Raw genomic sequence first — 8,982 nt, 5'->3', positions numbered from 1 at the left:
AAACAAAATAGTGTGGCTTTGTCCACCGCCGAAGCGGAATACATTGCCGCGGGTGCTTGTTGTGCACAAATATTATACATGAAACAAACTTTACTAGACTATGGAGTAGTTCTAGAGAAAGTACCTCTTTTGTGTGACAATGAAAGTGCGGTAAAACTTGCAAATAATCCGGTTCAACACTCTCGCACCAAGCATATAGATATCCGCCATCACTTTCTAAGAGATCATGTAGCTAAAAATGATATATCACTAGAAGGTGTAAGATCCGAAGATCAATTAGCGGATATCTTCACTAAACCGCTAGATGAAGCTACATTTTGTAGATTGCGGAACGAGCTCAATGTACTTGATTTTAGTAACTTCACAAAAATTGAGCTTGTGTTGTCCCTTGCATTCATTGTAATATACAACATGTTTAATTTGTGGAAATGCATATAGGGCTTGTCTAACATGGTTAAGATAACCGCCGAAAAGCGTGTGAAGAAGCTTAACCTTGGATCAAACTTGACAAGCAACTAGATTTACTTACAAGCATTACATATGCATGAATGTTGTTTTGTCGTTTTGTTCCATTTGCCCTCTTGTTGCTATTTTCTTAAAAAGAATTATAGCCTAAGGCAAAATACTTTGAAAAATATGAGGGTTTGAGAGAGGTCACTCACATCAGTCCCAATTGGTGTTTATTTGGATCTTATTCAAGTTGGGACTTGATTGGGAACAGCAGCGCGAAGGGTTTGAAGATTTCTGAAAAGGTGCACCGGACGCTGCACCGGACGCTGCTGTCCAGCGTCCGGTCAGTTCACAGGAGGTGAACTGCTGTTGAAGGAGTGACCGGACGCTGCGTCTGTGCGTCCGGTCAGAAAGGGTTCAGCGTCCGGTCGATTGGAGGAAGATAAACAAGCAGCCACTAATACGGACCTGTGAGGCTTGGTTTTGGCTAGAATTGTTGAGCGGCGGCTTCTTGCGCGCGAGGCGGCAGGCGCAGGACCGGCAGCTTCTCCCGCTCTCGCTCCGGCACCGGCTCCTTCTCCCGCTCCGGCAGCTCATGCCCCGTCTCCGCGCACCGCCACCGCCCGCCACCGGTGTCCTCCCAGGTTGGTTCCCCCAGAAGGAAGGCGAGCACCTCCCCTCCGCCCTCGCTGCCGTGGAGGCCACCAGTGCGGAGCAGGGCGGGGTCGCCGTCGCGCGCCGCGGGTGGAGGACCGACACGTGGAGGGGTCGGGGTCACCTGCGCATGCAGCGGGTGGCCGGTGCACAGAACAGGGGCGGGGTCGCCAGAGCAGAATAGGGCGGGGTTGCTGGTGCGTGGAGCGGGCGGGGTCACCGGGGTGTGGAGGGCCTCGCCGGCCAAGGGGAAGAAGAGGGACGGATGTGGATTCTGATTTCCAAGGAACAATTTACAGACACCCAAACGCGTGGAAACGGAACCACAGTCCAATACCATTTCAGCGTCTCATTGATTTGGAAACTCAATTACGTTGACCCAATTCCATTGCCAACATCCAAACAGAGCCTAATATATTCTAGTAAGTAATAATGATCCAAAATAGCGAATACCATTTGCGGTAATGTAAGTAAACAAAACAAATAAAGAAATGGTTAGCATTCCAATGAGGTCAGAGGAAGAATACAAGAAATCCTTGCTTCATAGAGTTGTTCACTGCATGTACTGCTTGGCTGCAACAGAAGAAATTTAAGTACTATAGCTAAACTGTCAGTAGATAAGCTCAGATTATCTACATGATACCCTGTATCTTTAAATTACCCCAACTATGTAGTAGCAACTGGGTGCATTAATCACAACCAGGAATTATTCCCATGCGCTACCACAGGCATGAAGTAGAACATATTAGCTCAACTATTTCGTTTCTTTATTTTTTTTATCTTATTCCGGGGCATCAACTGCCCATACAATAGTTCACATAAGAAATTAAATTTTACTGTGTTGCCCCAGCTATCAAACCCAAACTCAGATAAGCAAATACATGAACAACAAACAAATATGCATAACTACAAAGTGCATTCAGGGGAAACTAATGAGAAATAAAAGCAAATGGAATCTGCAGCATGGAATAAACCAGATAAAATGCTATGAGGAAGTAAGTCCAGGCACAAGCAGCGGAAAGTTGAACAAAAAAGAATATTTTCTGCACCGCAGCAGAATTTGGAGTAACTCTACAAAATGGTACATTGACGGGACCCAGATAAGCTACAGGTGAAATTAGGAGCTTCCTGCACTATAAAGTACAATGTGAAGTAAACCAAGCATGGTACAGGTGACATTAGGTGCAGATATAAGAAATCCAATCCAAAGATGAGAAAAAAGGGAATATATAAAATAAATATTACAAAACCATATAAAATTTGTACATATTAGCTATCACAAGTACTGGAACATGAAAAAAAAAGGGCGTACCCAGTGCAGAGAGCTCCGCTCTGTGCGGGGTCTAGGGAAGAGTGTCAGTGGCAAGCCTTACCCTCGCCTGTGCAATGCGAGGAGACCGTGACTCGAACCCGGGACCTTCCGGTCACAGGCGGTAAGACTCTACCGCTTGCACCAGGCCCCGCCCTTCAAGTACTAGAACATGATGGACAGTAATTTTTTCAAAATAAACTAAAAGAATTGGAAGACTGGAAAGTAAGCCAGATAAATTGATGCCTGAGAGAAAGTACAAATATATAGCATAGTTGACCCTCTAAAGTACTTTAGAACCAAAATCTCACAAAATTTAAACACTGACCTAACCGAGGCACGGGTTACAGGAGACATCTGAAGCCATTTCCAGGCCTCTAAATGCAGATGGCATGGCATCCTGCTTTGAGAAACACGAATTTTGTTTAGTGGTTTTATTACTTTGTTGTGTTAAGTTATCCCAAACTTAGACTTGGAACGGAAAGAGCTGGAAGGAAATGTCTTTACAGAAAGAAGCTATGCCAGATACGCTGCGGTGGAATGACTAGAAAGAAAACTGTATGAAAACACTATCATCCATCCAGCAAGAAAAGTGGAAAACGAAATCAGAATATGTAAGTGGGTTTAGTTTTCAAGATGCAGTGATGCACTTAGATGCTATCATAATCAGTACCCCTGCAGGATCCTACACAAGCAAGTATGAAACAATAGAAAAAAAATAATTTTAAACCTATAGGAAGATGATCCACAGGTACATACCATTAGTTGCATATGTCTGCTGAGCATCCGTATTCTTCTTGTTAGCTGCAGCACCAATCCTCATTTGCCTTGTAGATAAATTCATTCCATTCATCTCGGTCATAGCACGTGCCTGCTCATTCAGATCTCCAAAACGCACGAAACCATATCCTTTGGGCCGTCCAGTGATCCTATCAACAACAACTTTAGCTCCTCTAACTGAAGGGTAGTTAGCTCTGAACATATCTTCCAACATGGAGTCAGTAACATCAGGAGCCAAATCACCAACAAATATTGTGTGATCAGAACCACTATCTCCACGCTTATCCCCAGCGCTAGCAGAAGCCCAGTTCAGCTTATAAGCCATCTCAACATTCGGCATCATCTGCCCATTGAAGTTCATCAGAGTATGTTCTGCAGCGGCTTGAGAGTAAAACTCAATAAAACCATAACCTTCTGAATGCCCAGTCTGCTTGTTCCCTTATAATCTTTACAGAGGCAATCTGCAGTTACTTGAAAGTATTAGGTCAACAATAAATAAAAGGGTGTACCCAATGCAGAGAGCTCCCGCTCTGTGCGGGGTCTGGGGAAGGGTGTAAGTGGCAATCTGCAGTTACTTGAAAGTATTAGGTCAACAATAAATATTTAACAAATGTATTAGGATTCCCATCAGACAAAAAGCACAGTAGTTCAACTAAAATATATCACAAGAGACTTATATTACCTATAATCGTTATATTGAACTTCCAAATTTACAAAATCAAACTGTATATATGAACTAGCAACAAGCAAGATATAACATGGAAACTATAGCATCTGTCTTACAAAATCATGGTATAGGTTCATCGTAAATAAGTCAATGTACTCACCTAAAGAATGACAAATTATCATCAGTTCATAAAGAGACACGTTGCTCATCACGCACGATAGAGATAAGCATTAAAAGTTGAAAACAGAAGAAAAAAAAAACACCTTGGCATCTGTGCCTACAGCTTACAATAATAGTCATATGCATGCTTCTGGGCCTAAAACCTAACATCTTGATTGAAATAGCATGTAGCTATGCAGAAATGAGCTCCTTAGCTCCTCAGAGGAGACACTGGACTAAATGATCTAGTATCCACGGCTATAACTATAACAGAAAACATAATAAAATAAACAAGAGCATAACAGCACCTACAGCCACAGGCATATCAAAACCAAATTAGCCAAACCAATCGTACAAGGGCGCCCACTCTCAGATTTCCAATGCCACACGGCTTTCGGGGAGGGAAGATAGAGAGAAGGATCACCTGTTGGCCCACGGGCGCGAAGGCAGTATAGTGGAGGTAGTTCTCATCCATCCAGTACTGAAGATCTCCGATCCACAGCGTCCTGACCTCACCGCTTCCCGGCGTGGTCCCATACTGCGGTGGCTGCGCGTACTGCGGCGGCTGCGCGTACTGCGGTGGCGGAGGAGCGTACTGCTGCGGCGGCGGAGCGTACTGCTGCTGCGGCGGAGGAGCGTACTGCTGCGGTGGTGGAGCGTACTGCTGCGTCTGAGGCGGGTACTGCTGCGGCGGTTGGAGCGTACTGCTGCTGCTGCCCCCACGGCTGCGTGGGGCCCTGCTGGTAGTACTGCGGCGGCGGCGGCTGCTGCTGCTGGTAGTACGGCGGCGGGGGCGCCTGCTGCTGCGGAGGCGTGGGCGCCCCGGATCCCTGTGTCGGAGGCGGACCGTGTTGCCCGTTCATCGGCGGCTGGTGCAGCGGTTGCAATCGCTTCCCGGCGAGGCAGAGAAACCCTAGGGCGCGGAGACGGAAGCGAGAGAGGGGCTTTGGAATCTCGATGTGCGGGAGATAGAAACGAGGCGGAGCCACGGAGCGCGGGGCGGGGTTTATATGGGGCCGGGCCGCTGCGTCAGAATATTGGCTTCTGGAATCGTGACGGGCCCTGATGGAATCGGATACGATTGCGAAAGGTGGGCCGGTTCCATGGGTGAGGAGTCTGCTGCCGTCAGATCTGCGATGAACTCGACTTTGGAACACAGCCTCGTTATTTGCGCCTGTGCTAATGCCCGGACGCCCGCGCGCTCAATGGCGGACCTACTGCTGAAATTTTTTAACGTCTATGCTGTAGTTGGGTGTAATTAACTTGATGTTGTTTGCTTTTACTAATTTATATATAGATACATATGCTTTCATTATTTTATTTGGGCCATCTAGCTAGTGTCGTAGACTTGTGGGGGCCGGAGCCATCCGGCCATCAATGCAGGAAGCCAGGAAAGCACACACGCAGAGCTCGTCATGGCCTCACGGGATATTCACACGCAACTAACAGAGAGCCCTTCGCCGAATCGTCGTTGCGGCGCTGCCTAGCCTCCTCGACCTCGTCTTCCAATTCACCAGAAAAAAAAAAAAATCCCTAACCTTGGTCCTAGTGGTCTCTTCAATCTTCCTTCCTGGCCAAGCACGGAGCCGCGGAGAGCGGCCGGAGACGCCCAGGGCCCAGGCCAAGAGTGATGAGTCCGCGAGATAGATCGGGGAGCGAGGAGCCCATAGGCCAGCGGCCAGGACTCCAGTCTCCAGGAGGCCAAGCCATGAAGACCTAATCAAGCAATCAGTTGATCAAGGTAACTTAGCTATACTTTGTAAAATAATCTTGTTTGGTTAATCACTTTTATTTAGTTCATGTAGGCAGTAGCCTATACTCTATAGGTCCCGTTTGGCTTGCTGAATCTTGGCTGAAACTGGCTGAAAAACACTGTTCTGTCTGAATTGTTGTGAGAGAAAAACACTGTTCCAGCTTAAAAAACAAGCCGAACATCGAGATGTGTACCCTCCTTCAGGTTCGAAGAAACATCCACGCAGATTTCAGTCTAATTGGTTTAAATCTTTTCCTTGATTAGAGTATTCACCTACAAAAGATGTCGTCTTTTGTTTTCCATACTTTCTGTTTTCAAAGAAACCGGTCGGAAAAATAGGATCTAATGCATTCACAGTAAAAGGATTTAGAAGTTGGAAGAAAGTCAATGATGGATCAAACTGTGCCTTCATGATTCACTTGGGAAAAGATTGTGGTTCAGCTCATAAATACAATATTCAGTGTTATGAGAATTTAAAGAATCAGCCATGCCATATTGTACATGCAGTGGAGAAACAAACAAATGAAGAAATAAAAAAGAATAGACTCCGTCTTCGAACATCAATTGATGCAGTCCGATGGTTAGCATTCCATGCTTGTCCTTTCAGAGGACACGATGAATATGTTGACTAAAAAAGCCAAAGTAATTTTCTTGAGATGGTAAAACTTCTAGCTTCTTATGATGATGAGGTAAAGGCTGTGGTACTGGATAATGCTCCATTGAATGCCAAATACACATCACCACAGATTCAGAAATAAATCGTGGACCTGATGGCTAGTAATGTGCAAACAGACATTCGTAATGAAATAGGTGATGCTAAGTTTTGCTTGATTGTTGATGAATCAAGAGATGAGTCCAGAAAAGAACAAATGACAATTGTTATTCGTTTTGTTGGCAAAGAAGGCTTTGTCCGAGAACGTTTTTTGGATCTTGTGCATGTTCATGATACAAACTCTATAACTCTAAAACAAGAAATATGCTCTGTTTTATCTGTCCATAATTTGGATGTCCAAAATATTCATGGGCAAGGTTATAATGGTGCTAGTAACATGAGAGGAGAGTGGAATGGACTCCAAGCAAAGTTTATGGAAGAGTGTCCTCATGCATATTATGTTCATTGCTTTGCCCATCAATTACAATTAGCTCTTGTTGCTGCATCCAAAGAAGTAACTGATTCATAATTTTTTGAACATCTTGCTATTATTGTCAATACTGTTGTGTCCTCCACTAAGAGAAATGATGACCTTCATGACAATCAAGTTGCTGAAATGGAGCATCTAATTGAACTTAATGAGCTTGAAACTGGAAGTGGTGCTAACCATATTAGAACCTTGCATCGTCCTGGGGATACTAGATGGAGCTCACATTATGATTCAATTTGTAATCTTTTAAAGCTTTACAAGCCTACATTTCTAGTATTGAAAGATATTGCTACTGCTAAAGGTTCAGGAAGCACACCTGCTGGACGAGCAAAGGTTGCTGGTGCTGTTAAATTAATGATGTCATTTGACTTTGTTTTTATTTTGCATGTTATGAAAGAACTCATGGGCATCACAGACCTACTTTGCAAAAAGCTACAGCAAAAACTCAAGATATTATCAATGCTATGGATGATGTGGCCACTACCAAGAAAATTGATCCAAAGTTTAAGAGATCATGGTTGGAGTGCCCTTCTTAATGATGTGACATCATTTTTGCATAAAACAAGGAATACAAGTGCCAAATATGAATGCCTTCTATGCGGACTATATTCGATCTTGTGCTGAGAATGAGCTATCAGTTGAGCATCACTACAAATATGACATTTTCATAGTTGCTATTGATCAACAATTACATGAGTTAAATAGCAGGTTCAATGAACAAGCCACAGAGCTTCTCGTTTTGTGTACATCTTTGGATCTTAGAGATTCATTTCGATCATTCAAAATTGATGATATTTGCCTGCTAGCTTCAAAGTTTTATCCTGCTGATTTTCAAAACAAGAAGAAATAACTTGAGACATCAATTACAACATTATGAGCTTGATGTCCTCGCAAATCCACAATTCTATAATTTATCAACTATTGTTGATCTATGTCGTCGTGAAAGTGCATCTAGCCCTTTAGTGGGTTTTGGATGGTTGAATGACAACGTAATTAAAGGTCTAACCCGTTTGCTAAGTGTGGACAGGTAATAGGTTATCTCATAGGTACTTAATAAAAGCCAAAATTATGTGTTGTTGTATAAAACAATCTAGTTCAAGCACAAGACAACAATGCAAATTGAATTCATGCAAAGGCTTATTTATTGTGGGATTTCCATGTTCTATGTGAAAGCAAGCTCGTAAGAATTAATTAATAAGACATGGGGGATAGCATATGGAATGGTCTCATATTTGAAGCTTGCTAGATTGAAATGAAAAAGATAACAATACAAATGAATGGTTGATTCAACACAAGATGTGACTTGATGGCTTGAGATGGTGAAGATAGCAAGGAAAGGCTCCGAGGTACTAAGCAAGGGTGAAGGGCAAGCGACGGCTTGGTGGCCGAAGAACCTAGCTAGGGTGAAGAAGGAAGTACTTGCATTTAGTTGAGGTACTAATCAAGCTACAATGGTCATATTGATGTGGAGGATCAAATCTATATTGGACAAAGTGTTTAAAGTGACTTGATGCATTTAGAGTTATTCATATTTGATGAATGGAATCAAGTCATGTGCTCAAGATGGTTATGCTCAAGTGACAAGATCAATATCAACATGTTGGCACCCTTACTTGATGAAGATTGAAAGAGACGACATTAATTCAAAAGAGGTCAACGCAAGCGGTATAACTTCGTTTTTCCTTTAATCTTGAGTTTAATAGGTATGTCATACTATTAAGAGGGATGCATCATGTTGATAGATAATGTTTTATAAGTGCTCAAGCCAACCCATGTGAGTTTTGAGTATCTGAAAGACAAAAGAGCTAACTGATTTCTTACTGGTCTGGCAATACCGGATGTGTCCGGTATTTGCCCAGCAATGGTAAAATTATTGTTCTCGGGTTGGTTCATTGAGAGTTCTGATATAAGTTAGGAGTTCCGACAGCCAAGTTAGAAAAGACTCTGGCTAGAGTGACCTTCGTGGTATCCTCTAGGGCTGACCTTCGCTGGGTCGCCCGCAGCCCCCTCAACGAAGAGTAGGACTCGAACGAGTCTGAACTTCGGTAAAACAAATATCGTGTCTCAA

The 8,982-nt window shown here is 43.6% G+C and overlaps 1 pseudogene; it reads right to left on the bottom strand.

Moving 5' to 3' along the window:
• Positions 1–900: 900 nt before the first annotated feature.
• Positions 901–4,922, bottom strand: LOC136552439 (RNA-binding protein L-like; annotated as a pseudogene).
• Between the last annotated feature and the right edge of the window lie 4,060 nt (positions 4,923–8,982).

The sequence above is a fragment of the Miscanthus floridulus genome, chromosome 4 (genome assembly GCF_019320115.1).
Source record: "Miscanthus floridulus cultivar M001 chromosome 4, ASM1932011v1, whole genome shotgun sequence".
Taxonomy (NCBI): Eukaryota; Viridiplantae; Streptophyta; class Magnoliopsida; order Poales; family Poaceae; genus Miscanthus; species Miscanthus floridulus.
Note: the sequence above shows the minus strand (reverse complement) of the source record. Positions and strands in the feature narration are given on the sequence as shown.